This window comes from Schistocerca americana, chromosome 1 (genome assembly GCF_021461395.2).
Source record: "Schistocerca americana isolate TAMUIC-IGC-003095 chromosome 1, iqSchAmer2.1, whole genome shotgun sequence".
NCBI classification, from domain to species: Eukaryota; Metazoa; Arthropoda; class Insecta; order Orthoptera; family Acrididae; genus Schistocerca; species Schistocerca americana.
In genome coordinates, this window is record NC_060119.1 from 1,134,147,327 (window position 1) to 1,134,165,749 (window position 18,423).

The window sequence follows — 18,423 nt, forward strand, 5'->3', positions numbered from 1 at the left end:
GAACAGCGGGTATAAGCGTCTGAGAACTACGCGTTTTGTACGGTAGTAAGTAAAGGTACAGACGTTTTATAAAACGACTGCTCTTCCAGTGTGTGTGTGTGTGTGTGTGTGTGTGTGTGTGTGTGTGTGTGTGATAGGGGGGGGGGGGGGGGAAGGGGAGGTTGGTGGGCAAGAACAGCAGCCTGAAAAAAAAATATATGCCAGTGAAAAGGTACAGGAAAAATAGCAATTGCGATATTCCGATAGTGATAGTCATGTAGTAATTGGTGCAGACAGACAGTAAACATACACAAGCTGAGGCAGCTGACACAGGCCACCCCAACTATATCCAGAATCAATATAAAATCGAGGTGTGGTTTTCACCAAGTTATAATGGCAATATGGTGAATCTTCTGATGTTCGCAAGCAATTTTTATCGTTTATAGTCTCCAAACTGTAACACAAAGTTTGTTTTTTCTTTTCTAATCCAGCTATATATCTACCTTTTTCTGTGGCGTTTGAAAGAAGCTTCTAACAACTTCAACGACATAACAGGTATGGGACGTGACCAAATAGTGTGAAGGTAGTATGGTCACAAAGCGCTGTCCCACCGTTAGAAGAGGTTCAGCAAATGCGTGCCGTATTATGCTACATGTAAGCAAACTCGGGTATGGCTCTTTGAAGGACACCAACCTGTGTTTTTATGTTGTAACTGCCAGATAACTTACTCGTAAAGCTATACGACAGTCGAGAAAGTGAATATCGTTTATGATGGATGTCACCAAATTATTCGAGCAGTGGTGTGGTTGTAAGCTACAGAGAAACCAGATCTTGCCAGGCACTAGCGATCTGTCTTTGCAAACATTACAAACAAAAGTTAAGCGGACGGTGGAGAATAGAATAGGCCAAGGAAAAAGAAGCGCAAACAATGAAAGAAATGAAACTAACATTTTAGCAGCAGTAACACACAATCTAAATGTCACTAGAAGGCTTCTCGGAAGTACGAAAGGTTTCAACTAAACAGATCTTCTGAAAACGCTACATTCCGTCGCATTTCATCCTCTTCACACTACGCTCCACCTACAGCTTCATGCCAATGATTTCCAAAATTGGTTACATTTCTCCGAATGTTAGTTACGAAAGTGCACAGTGATGCGGCTTATCTATACAAAATTTTGTTTCAGGAGAAAGCATCTTTTACAAACCCTGAGCAAGTGAATCTTCGCAATATATACTAATCATCAGCTCAAAACCCACAGTGACCCCAATAAGCTGATAAAAACAACGTTTTTTTTTTTCAGACACCTGCATCACTGGTCCCCGTTTTGGTTAAGGGAATCTAAATACATTCATCTATCTGCAGTTTGTAGTATATGCCACGGACGCAATTATTGCAAGAAAACGCACTGGGATTTAGACGGTCAATGTGGTACCAAAATGACGCATGTTCCTCCCATTCTGCACTTGTAACGACAGGGCCTCTTATTAAAACATTTGCAGAGCATTGAAACGGTCGTTCAGGAAACTCAAAACGGTCTCCAGACACACCAAACTTAACACTTGTATGCTTTTACCTGTGGCGAAAATTGAAACAACAGGTCTGTTAGGAAACATCGACGCTTACAGGTGCGTATAACACGGGCCTGTGCTGCCGTTAACTCCAGATGAAATTCAACGTATGGTATTGTTGCTCCAGAATCACATTACAGCGTATAGCCATGTTCAGGGTTAACACTTGGAGTACTTGGTACGACAGTCGTGGTAATATACACAAACCGTGCCCGAGTTACGTATTTGCTTACATTTGGTGTAATAGGACAGACGTTCGTCCAGAGAAGAGGTTCAACAAACGTCTGTCCTATTATATCAAATGTAAGCACATACGTGATTTGCGGCGCTGTTATCTTGATACTATTTGATCAAGTCCCACACACGTTATGTCGGTGAAGTCCCCTTAGAAGGTTCTTTCAAATGCCACAGAAAAAAGTACTCCCTAATAGTTCCAGTAGGGAAAAAAAGGTGTCGTGATTCGGCGACTATACACGATAAAAATTACTTACGAACGTCGGGAAGTTCGCTACATTGTCTGCTATAGCTTGGTGAAAACCGCACCTCGATACATTTCTTCGTTCTGGATATATTTGCGGTCGCCTGTCTCAGCTGCCTCACCTTGTATTTATGAACGCTCTTACGCAGAGAACATCACTGCATTTAGTCGTAACTGACTGTTTTAGTTACGAATTTGACAGATTGCTAATAAGTCAACCACTACATAATTAAATTTCAGCCTCATATTGGAAACCCACAAAAAAAAAAAAAAAAAAAAAAAAAAAAAGTCGGCGCATCTGATATTTAGTAAAAGTAAAAAAGGGATTGATTTGATCATTGTGGAAGTCTGTAATTACAACAGAAGAAAGAATTCCTAACGTTTGGTGCTCACTAGATGTCCTGTAAGTCTCGCACTTTCTGCATAGTAGTTAGGCGGCTTAACCACAGAGACTGTATTAAAAATGATTATTGAACCATTGGTATTTTTATAAATCAACGTAGACAGTTTACAGTAAACAAGTAAAAAGTACACCAGTATAGGAAAAGAATACCGTATCCTGAAGAGTCCAGAGCTCACAAGTGTCGAGGTACATACAACAGGAAAGTATTTCGGACCTGCGCTAGCTGAGACAGACGCTGGCGCTCTCTGAGAGGTGCGGCCCGGTGCCGCTTGCAGTTCCAGTTCGAGGCGTGCTGGCGGTTGGCCAGTGACCGGGAACTCCACGCCAGGAGCCGGTCCTGCGAGCGCCCGGTTCCGGGAAACTACACACAGCTACGTACGAAGCTGCGATTTCACAGCAGGCCGCCGCGCCGTTATCTGCCTGCGGTGGACGCGCGCGATACCAGCGGAACGTCTGCTACACAATACCTCTCCGCTTCCAAGAAACCACTCGCAGCTCACCGAAGATTTAGCCGAGCGACGACTGGGAAATATAGTAATCGAGTCTCTCGTTTTACCATAACAGATTACCGATGTGTAAAGAAGTGTCATTTGTATATTTTTTTAATACGTGGATTCGTAATCTTCTTGTGAACATCTAATTTTTTTTTCCTTTTTTGTCTTGTTTTTGAGAGTTAAACTTTAATTCCACTTCAAGTTACAAATCGCTAGGTCCTTCAGTAAATCTCCAACTGTGACATTCTGCGTCACGTTGTCATCTCGAGGAGATCAAATAGCGGAAATTACCCACCTTAATTGGACTTTCCAAACCCGTTCGCTTCTCAGTGTCGCCTGTTACACAGAAATGCATCGCTGTTTTCTTGCGAGACTCGAGTGTAATATTGGAGTCCATCCCCCACCCTGGAACCTTCGCTGCAGTGAGGCACTAGTCTGCGGCATAGCCCCAGATTTATGTTGGGTTGGAGGATAATGATTTGGTTGAAAGTTGGCGAAGCCAACGAATGTGAATGCGAAATGCAGGGTGTGGTAATAGATTGACCTGTATCAAAGCCTACTTGTTACCTCCGCACCCTCTTTAAACTCACTTTACCATACTTAAGGCACTTTTTATCACTAAAACTAAAGCTGCAAGATACAGACAGAAAATTTATTAGATAAAGGTGAAGTCTCCGATTGTTATTTTGATGTACATTTTGAATATGTATCGCACATAAACTACGAAATTTGCAAGTGGCGCCCACGATAAATCAGTCTCATCTAAAAACCACCGGCCGCGGTGGCCGAGCGGTTCTAGGAGCTTCAGTCCGGAACCACGCTGCTGCTACGGTCGCAGGTTCAAATCCTGCCTTGGGCATGGATGTGTGTGATGTCCTTAGGTTAGTTATATTTAAGTAGAAGTTCTAGGTGACTGATGACCTCAGATGTTAAGTCCCATAGAGCTCAGAGCCTTTTGAACCATTTTTTTCTAAAAGCCGTAAATTCAACTAAATACCTAGGTATTACAATTACGAACAACTTAAATTGGTAGGAGGCAACGGCCTTGCCGCAGTGGATACACCGGTTCCCGTGAGATCACCGAAGTTAAGCGCTGTCGGGCATGGTCGGCACTTGGATGGGTGACCATCCAGGCCGCCATGCACTGTTGCCATTTTTCGGGGTGCACTCAGCCTCGTGATGCCAATTGAGGAGCTACTCGACCGAATAGTAGCGGCTTCGGTCAAGAATACCATCATAACGACCAGGAGAGCGGTGTGCTGACCCCACGCCCCTCCTATCCGCATCCTCCTCTGAGGATGACACGGCGGTCGGATGGTCCCGGTGGGCCAATCGTGGCCCGAAGATGGAGTGCTTAAATTGGTAGGAACACATAGAAAACGTTGTGGGGAAGCCTAACCAAAGACTGGGTTTTATTGGCAGGACACAGAAAATGTAACAGACCTACTAAGGAGACCGCCTACACTATGCTTGTCCGTCCTCTTTTAGAATACTGCAGCGCGGTGTGGAATCCTTACCAGGTAGGACTGACGGAGTACATCGAAAAAGTTCAAATAAAGGCAACAAGTTTTGTATTATCGCGAAATATGGGAGAGAGTGTCACAGAAATGATACAGGATTTGGGATGGAAATCATTAAAAGAAAGACGTTTTCGTTGCGACGGAATCTTCTCACGAAATTCCAGTAACCAACTTTTCTCCTCCGAATGCAATAATATTTTGTTGACACCGATCTACATAGGGAGGAACGATCACCACGTTAAAGTAAGGGAAATCAGAGCTCGTGCGGAAAGATATAGGTGTTCATTCTTTCTGCGTGCTATACGAGATTGGAATAATAGAGAATTGTGAAGGTGGTTCGATGAACCCTCTGCCAATCACTTGAATGTGATTTGCGGAGTATCCATGTAGATGTAGATGTAGACTACGTAACTTTCGCCACTAGCATAAGATCTGCATCGCAATGGGGTAGTCTCCATCAAAAAAACTGCAAATAATTTTTTTAATCTTAATTTTACCACGCTTGGAATCAATAGTCAAGGATAACGGGAATAATAATACCTTTGAACAGTCATTAACGAGGTCAAATCAGCTAAATTCTAGATATCACGGTTTGTCTGTCCTTTGACAAACGTTACTAATATACGTCGAATAGCGTGTACTGGAATTTTATTTACAAATTTAAGCATTCTGTGTGATGTCAAGTGATCTACAGTATGTCAATCGCATTTTCGTAAGATGTGTAGTCTTATCAAACACTATCTACAATCTTCCTTCCTGTTGCTCACTGCAGAATACGTGACGACTGATTCTCTCTCTCTCAATTTTTTTTGCCATTTTCCTTTGAGCTTGTATTGCTGTTCAGAATTTTGTTGAGAGTTAAAACGTTACGGATCGGCCATACGTTGTCGGGTCAATAATCACAAAAAGTACGTGAGTATATTCCTGTGCTACTTGTCTGATTCCTTCCTCAGAAGATGCTTTGCAAGATAAATTGTAAAGACCTTGGACAAACTGATGTTTACTAACGTTAAGCACTATTACAATAGCTGTTCAGGCATTTTCATTGCGTCTTATTAGCTATCTCGACCTTTCTCGCCTCATATCCCATCTGGCACTTTGAATTATTCGGTTCTATGCTCCTACAGTTACAAATGCAGATTATCTTCAGGAATGACACATCTCATTACAAGAAATAGTTGATGGCGAGTTCTGTGCTGTAGAGAAACGACACCGAGTGACTTAAGAAAACTTCCATAATATCAAGGAAATGATGGCGACAAAACGAAAATATTGTACCAGGTATTATGGGTGATATATAGGATAAACAAGGACATGAGCGGTTTGTACACCTTAATGGCGACGCGCTAGCTTCCTAGACAGGAAGACGAAATAGAGCGGAATCGAATCCGTTGATCTGGTACACTGGACACATTGAGTGTGGCAGCTGGCCCGTTCCCATTTCTCCGCCTCAGAAAACACGAGAAGGAACAAAGTTTACACTATTCTGAAAGATGACGCATACAATTTCCCTTCCTAAGGAAACAGAAAATTCATGCGGCCACAAAGCTTTGAAAAATAAATTTGCGATATCATGAAAATATGGGCCCTTTACGACACGATACGTGCCAGAAAAGAGAGGATAAACAAGATCTGCTGATATAATGTTGCGATAAGACAGATTACATGCTAAACACATTATAGTAGCATCAAACCAGCAGTACAAGTGATGCGCAGAAAAAAAGCTTCAAAAATATTGTGAAACAACAATCGCATTTATATACGGAACGACGTTTTTACGTCTCGTTCTCAGAAAGACTAAGCTCTTCTGTGTCGCCGAAGTGGGTGGTGGCCCCGTTGCAAAAGCTACTCAATCTTCGACTCGAATTATTCACAGGACGGGTATAGGTAAGACTGCGAAATAACTGAGTGTAAACAACAAAATTCTTGAGAAACAAGGCGAGATAACCCAAATCGAAAACGTCTGTGCATACTCGGCCGGCGATAAGCCTGCCGCGTTGCAGAACAGCGAGTGTTTGTTTACGCGGCACTTGCCGACATTCGCAGGGTGATTGGCCGGCCAGTGTTTACACAAGCAACCGCTTGTAGCGCAAGTTAACCTTCAGTGTTGCCGCGGGTTGCGCAACGCGAGCAAAAACAATTCAGGCGTAACTGCCGAGAGGGCTCTTCCTCAACCGTCGAAAGGACGCCACCAGATCCGCCTTGAGTTACGTTTCGCGGCCGACGGCTAAAGAGTCGAATCGTTTCCTTCAGGTAGGGAAGCACAGCTACGAATTACTTAAACGGCATTGTCACGATTCTGCCTCGGCTCTTGCCTAATTAACAAGTATTTACTTCATTACGATTCGCACCCTTCACCAATAACGACCATAACAAGAGTTATAAATACCGACGACATGTCGTGATGCAAGGTGAACCAGAATCCCGCTGACAAACTTCCGGAGGTTGTTCAGGGATACCTTCTCAGCGTTTTGTTATGAGGAACACACGGTCTCCAGCGGCTTATTGCAAATATAGTAATTATGACTTCCCCTTTTTGCTACCACAGTCACCTTTGCTTCAGCGAAAATCCTTCACCGAAATGAAAATGACTATAATATGCACTCATTTTAACACGGAAGTATCTGGTTTCTCGTAGGCTCCTACGCAGAGGTGCAGAGGTGCAGACGTACTGCGGTGAGCTTGTCGCCTGAGCAGGAACCACTCGCTCCAGCGTCCTCGTGGTGGCGCTGTTCCGTCGCATTCACTGAATCCGCACACGTGGCGCACTCTTCATCACTAAATCCGTCCCTACTGCTGTTAACGCACGTCTAGCGCCGTCGAAAAAATAAACCCGAGACGTGACCGAGTGGTGCTTAAATGCAGGCCAGAGGCGCAGACTAAAGTGAGCCCTACTGTTGAGAATAGCAACCACCCGAAATGAATGGAACAAGTTCGTTTTCAAAAACGACAGAGAGCACATACAGTCGATATTAACCCTATTCTGAACCGTTTTCAGTGGAATACACACACAACTAATTGGGACAAGAAATTAAATGAAATACCATAATTTTGTAACGACGCACCGGAGAGCGCGAGTCCCTGATACGAAAATACTCAGAAGGTGTCCCTGAACAACCTCTGAAAGTTTGCCAGCGGAATTCTGGTTCACTCCACGGGGGGCAATTATTGAACTATGCGAAGAAAAACGTAAATTCGCTACAAACTACGGCGTATACGCACTTTATTCAACAAGTAAACGTCACTACAGATTCGGATTAAGGTTATGTTCGATATGCCTGCCATCATTGGCGATGATGTGGCGCAGACCAATAGCGAAATTCAACGTGAACCGCGGAAGTGTCGGAACATCGATGCTGTTGATGACTCCTGAATGGCTGTTTTCAGCTCAGCAGTAGTTTTGGGATAATTGCTATGCACCTTGTCTTTACTACAGCCCCACAAAAACGAGTATATGTTTTCAGATCTGGAGAATATGCCGGCCAATCGAGGCCCATGACAGTGGCCTCTGGGTACTCCAGAGCCAGAATGTGGTCCCCAAAGTGCTCCTCCAGGGCATCAAATATTCTCCTGCTTCGATGGGGTCGATCTCCGTCTTGCATAAACCAAATCTCGTCGAAATTAGGGTCACTTTGGATAATGGGGATGAAATCATCTTCCAAAACCTTCACTTACCGTTCAGTAGTCACCGTGCCATCAAGGACACTGCAAACCACTCAGGCACCTGTTGAGGGTGAAGAGACTTCTAGGTTGCGAAATGCGGATTCTCAGTTGCCCAAATGCGCCAATTTTTCTTATTGAGGAACCCATCCAAATGAAAGTGGGCTTCAGCGCTACACCAAACCATACTAATTCCCATCAAACCCCGCGGCCAACCGAGCAATTTGAACGTCCCTAACCCAAACCGTACAGAAGTCATGACGATTTTATTTCATATACCGGTACGGGCCCGGATAGCCGTGCGCTTTAAAGAGTCGCTTCCGAGGCGGGGAGGTGTGCCGGCGCCCGATCGTACCCGCCCGGTAGTCGTGTGTCGGACAGCACGAATGTGAGGTTCTGCAGGTTTCTCACGCCCCCTAGATGAATACCGAGCTGCTACCAAGTTCCGCCTCAGTTACACGGTTCGGAAACATTTGGAAGACTTTCGCTCACTTTCACACACGAATAACGCTACATGCATCCAGTCGAGTAACACACATTCCGTCCGGGGAGTAACGGGGTTTGGCGGCAGTGCGGGCATCCGGCCACCCCCTAGCCCTACAACACTAACGACACTGAATATGTACGTATAGTTGTACGCCACACTGTTCACGCTGTTCGCACTGTACGTCTGTGTCACACTAACTGTTTCCAGCATGCAGTAAAGAAGTGGAATCCAACGGGAACTGACGTGACTAATCGCAGGAGTGCTAAGAAAGTGGTCGAAATACAAATTCACAATGCCAAATTAACGTACGGTTTGCGTTTGCAAAAACTCTGTCCACATAAAGAATACGCTCTATTAGTGTCGACGGGCGTTAGAGATTATGTTCATTGCTCGGGTGGTTTAGATATTAGAATTACATCGATAAAGTACACGTCCCTAGCTCATCCAACGAGAACTGAGCAAGGAGCTAAAGACTATAATAAAGAGAGTATTACAAACGAATGTGCGAGACCAATAAGGACCTCTTTCGGAACACAGCCCGAGAAAGTACTCTTCTTACTGCCTCTAACCACAAGAAACACTTGACGACAGTTTACTGTGCAGCTGGTAACAAGACAATACGTGCGAACATCACAAAAAGATTTGTGTGCATTGCTCTTAACGCTGTCGTATCTAATTTCATCTTAATACTCGTATATACAAACTGTTATTTCCATTACTAAGTCATTTTATACCTAAATCAATGGTTGCACAAAAAAAAAAAAGAAATGTCCTTCCCTCTCACATGACAATGTAAACATCTGAAGCACTGTTATGTATTGTTAAAAAACCGCATTTGTGCAACACGCATCCCTGCACTGAAGGCCTGAAACCAATAATAAGCGTTTAGTTGCAATATGTCATAGATATAATCCATTTAATGATCTACATTCATATTTTTTACACATCGCCAGTATTTCATATAGATGAAGAGACGGTGTTCTAGGGTTAAATTAACCGTGTCGAATTCGTTAATAACCATACCGAGCCTGCGCCGATGTGGGAATGAGGTTCAAGAAAAAGAAGGCAGATGAAGAAACAGCGGACGTTGTAGGCCGACAGCAAGAACATACACTTGCAAACGTCACGTTTAACACACAGTGTTTACTGAATACTTTAATGATCATCGTTGTATCTACCGGCCCGTTACTGTCAGACACCGTTTGTGCTCACTTTCTCCTACTCCTCACTACTCACGTCTCTCCACAGTTCAATGTTATTCGATGTTCTATGCTCGTCAGAGTGTTCGCTCCATTCGACAGGTTCCTTAATTTACCTCGAGTTAACTTAGATGATCGGTATTAGAAGGTAACGCTAGAAAAGATGCTGGGCCGTGCAGACAGGGGCGCGCCCTCCTCAGACTCGTTCGGCTCCACGCCAAACGATACTTTCCGCGGCGCCCTCGGGAGCTACCCGGTAGGTACTACGGTGAGACGTCGTGCAGCCTCCTACTGCACGGTTGACACGAGTTTCCCAAAGTGAAATTCGCTGATATTTCCCTGACTTCCAAACAAGTTTTAGCATTTTTCCCAGACAAATTTTGAGATCTCAAGGATAAATTAAGACGGAAGTTGACGATCTGCTTTTGCAGCTACGGTACAAGAAACGAGGAAATATCTACAAAAACTTGCAAACAGATGGCGTTTTTCGTAATGAATTGGAGAAAGCAATCCACATGGTATGTGTGTTTCATTAAAGACCACTTTCATTTCAATAAAACGAAACACATTTGATGACAAAAATGCCCATTTCCTTGGAGTCGCAAGACAGGCATTATATACCTTCACTGATTTCAGAAATAACCTCAGAAAAAAGTAGGCCTTTTACAATTATTTTGTGATTATTCTTTCGAGAGATGTATGAGTACGTTCTTACTATCATGCATACTTTCTAACATATACACTACTCTCGAAGCGCCACAATGTACTAGAAAAAAATGTGTATAAAGCGCCACACTACAGAACGTATTTGCCGCGAGACAGTCGCAATTCCTGAACTCCATCGCCCACGGCTTCTGGCCTGCTGAGGAGCACCGCAGTGCTGGGTCCAATAGATAAGCCACGAAAACCCGCTGCATTCCGCCATACACAAACAGACCTGGCCTGCAGGCAGATCAGTGAGACTAGGGGCAGGGTCTGCACATTAGTTGAAACCGAATGGCTTCAGATCGGCAGACCCGATCCATTACAGACACCCTACGGTTTTGGCCCGTTGCGGAAATCCACTCGTGTTGCCAGCTATTCACGAGCCACGACAACATGTTCATGAAATGAAACCAAGTTGATCAATCCATGCAACAGATAACTTGTTCAAATACTGTGAGAATCGATAATAATGAGGATAGTTAGCACCTCACTGTAAAGATGATTGCTGAGCCATAGACAGGAACATAGAAAAGACAATCACACTCCCGCAACAAAATTTTCAGCCACAGCTTTTGTCAGAAAACGAGAGCGCACACACACATTCACACAATGACTCAGACACAGCTCGTGCACACTTGACCACCGTCTCCGACCGCTCCGGCTACAGTCTCTGACAATCAGATCCAAACAAACCGCTCCTAACGCCTGCCTGCCTCTCATCGGCAGCTGCTAGCTCAACTGCAAGAAGTGGTGACAACACTGACTATAAGCTGAGGGGGAGTGGTTCTCTCTTAAAAAAAAAAAAAAAAAAAAAAAATCCCTGATTATAATGACGTCTTTGAAATTCCCTGATATTCCCTCATTTCCAGAACCTGTGGCAACCCTGTACTGCTTACGTACAGGAGATGGACTAGAGTCCAACAAATCTCGGAGCAGAGGATAACAACAATTACCCAGCTCCTGAACCGGAAAGTGAGCACACGGCAGAACGACCAATGTCGTGCTACAGGCAGACATTTCACGGAAACCCGGCAGCTGGCCGCCGGCTGGAGGCTGTTCTGCGCGCTGGATTGGTATCGGAGACACCACTGGAGGACAGAGAGAGAGAGAGAGAGAGAGAGAGAGAGAGAGAGAGAGAGAGAGAGAGAGAGCGTCGCGAGGCCGCGACATTCTTCCGGGTTTCGCTCGGCCCGGACCGGCCCGGCCGCTGCGTATTTAGCAGCCGGTCAGCCTTCAGCCGAAATGAGAACGGGCCCAGACAAGGCCGACCGCTGCGAATGCCGCCGTCACGCCAGCAGCTGCCACTGGACCGCTCTGCAGGCCGGGCGCTCCGTACATTTCAAACCCCAGGCCTCCTAGACACTGCAATGACGACAATCTCAACAGACTCTACTACCGTCAACCCCGAAGATTGTTTCGCCTACTCTCCTTGCCGTGTCAGATACGCGCATTCGTGCTTTCGAGTTTTCAGTCGAATTCTTGCTCCCATATTTCTGCTCAGTATTTCGACGAGTGATCCAGTCTCCTTTAGGTGGTGCACACCGTGCTGCTATGCGTAGCCTCTGCCTGGACTCAGACACAAAACAACACAGCTCACACCACCTGTGCACTGGAGGCAAGCGAATCTTCAGGAACCCAAGTGAATTGTGATACGACCACTCTTGTTCTCTACATTCAGGAACGATCAACGATCTGACGCAGCGGGAGAGCAGCAGTCTGCGACTACATGCTGCTGGCACTACGGTGAAGAGTCGTCGCAGCGTGTCTGTAGGAGAATACGAGATGACAGACACAGAATTTCTACGAGCATTTGGTGCCACGGTTGGCAGCTCACTCAGAATGTGGAAAAATACAAATTAATCCAGATGATGACGAAAAAGTACTGTAAAATTCAGATACAGTATCAGTGGTGTGTTGCTTGGTACAGTCACGTCGGCCAACCACCTATGTGCAAAATTGCAAAGCGACATGAAATGGAACTAGCACGAAAGGCTAGTTCTAGGAATAGAGAACCGTACATTTCAGTTTACTGGGAGAATTGAAGAGGACGACAGCCGGCCGGAGTGGCCGAGCGGTTAAAGGTGCTACAGTCTGGAACCGCACGACCGCTACGGTCGCAGGTTCGAATCCTGCCTCGGGCATGGATGTGTGTGATGTCCTTAGGTTAGTTAGGTTTAAGTAGTTCTAAGTTCTAGGGGACTTATGACCACAGCAGTTGAGTCCCATAATGCTCCGAGCCATTTGAACCATTTGAAGAGGTCGACGGAAGAAACATATTTTGAGTTGTTGCATGTGTTTGACTAAACTGAAAGCCAAGAACATTAATACAATTACATGAAGCAAATTATAAACTAGAAATCCGTTTCTACAGGGGACATATGGAAAAAAAAAACTTTCTATCAGCTTATGGTGTATTCGAAAACGCAACAGACAGTGTGAACAGACTCATCCTTACTAAATTGTGGGTTAGTTCTTTCTTCCGCCAAGACCTTCAATTCTGGGAAAGTGCAGCTTATCTATAGCGAAGACCGCGTGCAGAACATTTGCGTGACTCATCCCTGAGTAACGCTCAAATGACTGATTTCCCCAATAGGACTAAAGGAAGACATCGAAGGTGTGCAGCTGGATTCGTTACCGGTAGGTTCTATCAACACATATTCAGACAATTAAGAGAACCGGCATTTGCGGCTGACTGCAGAACGATTCTACTGCCGTCAACATAGATTTCACGTATGGACCACGAAAATAAGGTAAGAGAAATCAGGGATCCTACGGAAGCATATAGATAGTCTTTGGCCCTCTTTCCATTAGCGAATGGAACAGGAAAGGAAATAAGCAATAGTCGCACAAAGTAGCCTCCACCATGGACCGTATGGTGGCTCACGGAATATGTGGATGTAGAAGATAAACGGATCGCTCGTCGATATCATCATCATCATCATCATCATCATCATACAATTCAATCATTAAATGATGTGGCCTCTTCGAGTCGTGGGTTCAGGTAGGCTATCAGCAGTCTTCTCCAAGTGGGACGGTCTTGGGCAGTTCTCTGCCAGATGTTACCAGCGATCTTCTTGATGTCTTTGTCCCATCTGTCTGGTGGTCTTCCTCTAGGCCTCCGGTGCTCTCTCGGACCCCACTCCAGTACTAGCTTCGTCCATCTGTTACCTTTTCTTCTTGCGACGTGGCCAGCCCACTGCCATTTCAAGGAACCTTCTGTCTCTAAGATGTCATCAACCTTCGTCACAGACCGGATGTCTTCTGCCCTTTTCCTATCCTTTCTTGTATAGCCCAGCATTGATCTCTCCATGGCTCTCTGTGCTGTCCTAAGTTTCCCTTTTGTAAATGAGTTCAGTGTCCATGTTTCGCAGCCATACGTCATCACAGGAAGAATGCATTGATCAAATACTGCTTTCTTCAGATTTACTGGCATTTTTTATCTGAACGCTGTTGAATTCTTCCCAAATCCTTGCCAGCCAAGCTTGATGCGTCGATAGATTTCTGGCCTTATGTCTCCCTTCATATTTATAATCTGGCCAAGGTAGACATATTCACTGACCTCTTCTAGTAGACTGTCCTTGACTTTCCATTTGTTGGACATTATAATGGGAACAACAACTCGGCTGAAAACACGGAAGCACACCAGTAATCAACACTGCCTAGAAAACTTGATAGTTCACATCACATCACATCACATGTAGATCAATTAACTGTAGGTAGTGATCTCGGGATACCTTTATGTTTCCGACCGAAGAGTATATCATACAAGGTAACCGAAATGAGATACTCTATGGGCCATGGAGTCAACAGATTGGTCTATATTTGCATGTTCTCTAGTCCCTTTCCAGTCTCCACGAAAATTTTCACCTCTGCCAATACATTGTACAGCGTACGCCAGAAACACCGAACCACACCGAAGTTAGGTGTAGAAACTAAGTGGAGTAATTGGGTGGTGGTAGTAAGGCGTCGGCATATCTTAAACAGGATTTAGCATGTAACAGTCGGCCCTTCATACTTCATAAACATTCATACGTCATCGAAACAAATGTTCCAACAAGCCACAGCACACAAATCAGCAAGAATTTTTTCTATACATTAAAAATCCATCATTTTTCTTACTTACTCAAACAACTATGTTTCTACATTTTTTCGTCCTAAGGAACAATGTACTCTTTTCGACATCATCAGAAATCGCTCACCACAAAATGATATGACATTTGTAATGTCGGTACAACTAAGCTTTATTTACTTTGCTCTGTAACTAGTTATCGAGGTCGAACCTTTGTCGCAGTTCCCACTTCTCTCACTTTTTTGCGAAAGTTTTACTACGACTATATTATAAAGAGAACACAGTTGCTTCAAATACAGTGTTTCGAGTATTAATTACACACATAAATACACTCTGTATCGACCGAGAGGACGCAATGTTTTCCTACTGGGTTCGTACTCTGGAGGATGAAGGTTCAAATTCCCACAACGTCTCCCAGATTTAGATTTTCTGTCGTTTTCTTAAATATCTTAAGGCGAATCGCGAGATGTTTAGTGTAAAACAGCAGGGTTCATTTCCTTCATCATTCTCGCCAAATCTGACCTCTTGGATTCCGTCCCTAACGATCTAGTCGTCGATGGGACGTGAAATCCTAACTCAGTCCTTCCCTCCTCTCTTCCGTTTAAGATATTATTGGCTTCCTCAAACTCCTAATGGATAATTTGACGAATTTATGAAATATTATGGACGTAAACATCACGTAATGTTTACATGCCAACACAGTTCAGAGTTCCGCTGCGACTGTGTTTGATCTGCTCTTACTAGTAAATAATACGAGAAACTCATCCACAAGTGTTACACAATAAGTGAAACTGGAGCATCAGAAAATAATACCGCAATTTCTGAAGACTGCCATACGGCGAAAAATTCGACATTAATCACAATACTCATCACTGGTCAGTACCAATATAAAACAATACCAGATTAAATTAGAAGATGTTCAAAATAAGGAAGAGGGAATTAAGAAGAATTATAAGAAGATAATGACGAAGGAGGTGTATTAGGAGGAGGAGGAGGAGGGGGGGGGGGGGATGAGGTTGCTGTTAAGACTTGATTTAAAAGATAATAATTTTAGATGATTATTTCAACTGTGTCTCACTGCTAGAATCACAGTTCCCATTTCCAAATCATGCAAAAGCGCTATACCAGCACCTCTATCGCAAGCAGCTTGACAAATACCACAATCTTGTGGCCACCGATCTGTCGAGCCCTGTGGCTGGAAGCTATCAAGTGTTGACTTTTTGGTTACGCCGGGGCAACAATCAATTGACATCCAAATTAAGCGAAGGAAGATCGAGAACATAGCTGCCGAGAGCGGATATTTCAGCAACGGACCAGCTCCACACATCGACCTATCACCATGGATAGAGAAGTTGTAACCCACACAAAAACAGCAGGCAAAAGCATCTGAAGTAGGACCTTTATAGGCGAAAAGTCTACCTGCCTTAAGTGGAATAAATGAGCAGAACACAGAGATACCTCTAGTTGAAGATTAAGTCAGTGTTGAGCCATAACATTCAATGAAGGCGACGATTTTGAATTCTCAGGGCTGAGTTTGGATTAAAGACTTCCTTGGAAGTATACGTTTAGGCTTGTTTCCTCTGGTCACTTTCATTCCGTTATTAGGGAGAAATGATCATCACGATAAAATAAGAGAAATCAGGGCTCGCACGGAAAAATTTAAGTGCTCGTTTTTCCCGCGTCCCGCTCGAGAGTGGAACGGTAGAGAGACAGCATGAAGGTGGTGCATTGAACCCTCTGCCAGGCACTTTATTGTGATAGCAGAGTAATCACGTAGATGTACATGGGTGTTACATTTTAGACACTCTGTGCACTCACCAAGAATATTCTGAGCCCACAAACTGTCAGACTGATCTGTGGTGTTAGTTCACGGATTTAATGTAGGTCACTATCCAGGTGTGCAGGAATTCTAATTCTTAGGTTCTTGTACACATATTCTATCACAGGGAACGTTGTTGACAATAGTGACTCTTTCAGAAGAAACTACAACATTTATTCAATGAACACTAGACTCGAAAAGATACACACGTGGATAAGTGCTTCTATAAGCACTGTGCAGAATAGTGTGCACTATCCAGCCGGGTTCATTTTCAGAGGGCCACCTGCATTGCTGAAGAAACTGACTGGTCCCAAGTACTCAATTTCAAGTTGGAAGTATTCCTTGTGGGATGATAATCCTATTTTGTACAGAACGTACTCGCAGCAGTTGAGAACTTTTTCTGTTTTGCCTTATTTATTCCTATACTCTTTCTTGTGGTTCATTAAGTTATTTAATTGTGTGTTTATAAATGTTCTAATCAGCATTCTGTAAAGTATGTACTGATTCGTTCCATGACGACATAGCTCACATCGTCCCAAGGATCTCGATAAATACATAAAATATAAAAGGAAGACGCAGCACTTTTATTCCTCCATATTCCACATTTTATAAGAAAAGATCATCCATTCCATATGCGTTGCAACAATGAATTGCTTACAACATTGTAGACGTACACTGATCAGACATAAGATTATGACCGCCTTCTCAATAGTCGACATGTACACCTTTGGCACAGCGGCTAAACGCCGTGACATGGAAGCAATGATGCCATGGTAGGTCACTAGAGGGAGTTAGCACCACATCTGCACACACAACTGACCTAATTTCAGTAAATTACGGGGAGGTGGACGATGAACTCTGACGCCGTGTACAATCACGTCTCAGATGTGTTCCATCGGGTTCAAGATCTAGCGAGTTGGGCGACCATCACATCAATTGGAACTCGTCACTGTGTTCCTCGACTGCTCCATCTCACATCTGGTCTTGTGACACAGCGTTATGATTCTTGAAAAATGCTTCTGCCGTCGGGAAACATGATCGTCATGAAGGGGTGCACGTGGTCTGCAACCAGCATAAGACGCTCCTTGGCCGTCATGGTGGCTTGCACGAGCTCCACTGTACCCATGGATGCCCACGTGAATGTCCCCCAGGGCATAATGGTGCCGTCGCCAGCTAGTCTCTGTCCCGCAGTACAGGTGTCAAGAAGTCGTCCCCCTGGAAGAAGACGGATTCGCGCCCTCCCATCGACATAATGAAGAAGGTATCGGGATTCATCAGACCGTGCAACACTCTGCCACTGCACCAACGTCCAGTGTCGATGGTCACGTGCCTAATTCAGTCGTAATTACCGATGTCGTGGTGTTAACAGTCAGTGGTGTTAACAGTCAGTGGCTCATGCATGGGTCGTCGGCTGCGGAGCCCCACTGTTAGGAGTGTTTGGTGCACTGCGTGTTCAGACACACTTCTGCTCTGCCCAGCATTTAAGTCTGATGACAGTTTCGCCACAGTTCGCCATCTGTCCGGTTTTACCAGTCTGCCCAGTCTACGACGTCCGACATCTGTAATGAGGGGTGGCCGCCCAATTCCGCGACGTCTGGACGTAATTTATCCTTCGTGTTGGAGACACTCACTACAGCGCTCCTCGAACACCCGAAAAGTCGTGCACTTCCGAAATGGTCATGCCAAGCCTCCGGGTCATCACACACTGCCCTCGCTGAAACTCAGATAGATCGCACGCCTTCCCCATTCTGCACACAGACAGCACGCTCACTGATACTATATGCACCGTGCGTGTGTCTGACTAGCAGTCATTCCTCACCCGGTGACTGCTGTCGTCTGCACTGGTTTCTATCGACAATAAATTGGTGGTCGTAATGTTCTGGCTGATTAGTGTATATCCAGTCCTCACTGGCATAATTGTTCAAAAAGTTACATCTAATCTGGATTCAGGTATTTGAGTCTCTTAGTTCCAGGCTTGTAAGTTTCCTGTGTTCTACTATCCCCGCCCTTACTCTTTTAATCCGGGTCGATTGCCCTCAGC

General features: G+C 44.6%; 1 protein-coding gene and 1 pseudogene across 1 annotated transcript in view; one reads left to right on the forward strand and one right to left on the reverse strand.

Moving 5' to 3' along the window:
* Positions 1 to 18,423, reverse strand: part of LOC124619184 (forkhead box protein O) — a 671,328-nt gene that overhangs the window by 45,087 nt on the left and 607,818 nt on the right. The gene's annotated exons all lie outside the window — the stretch shown is intronic.
* Positions 3,959 to 4,076, forward strand: LOC124559371 (annotated as a pseudogene).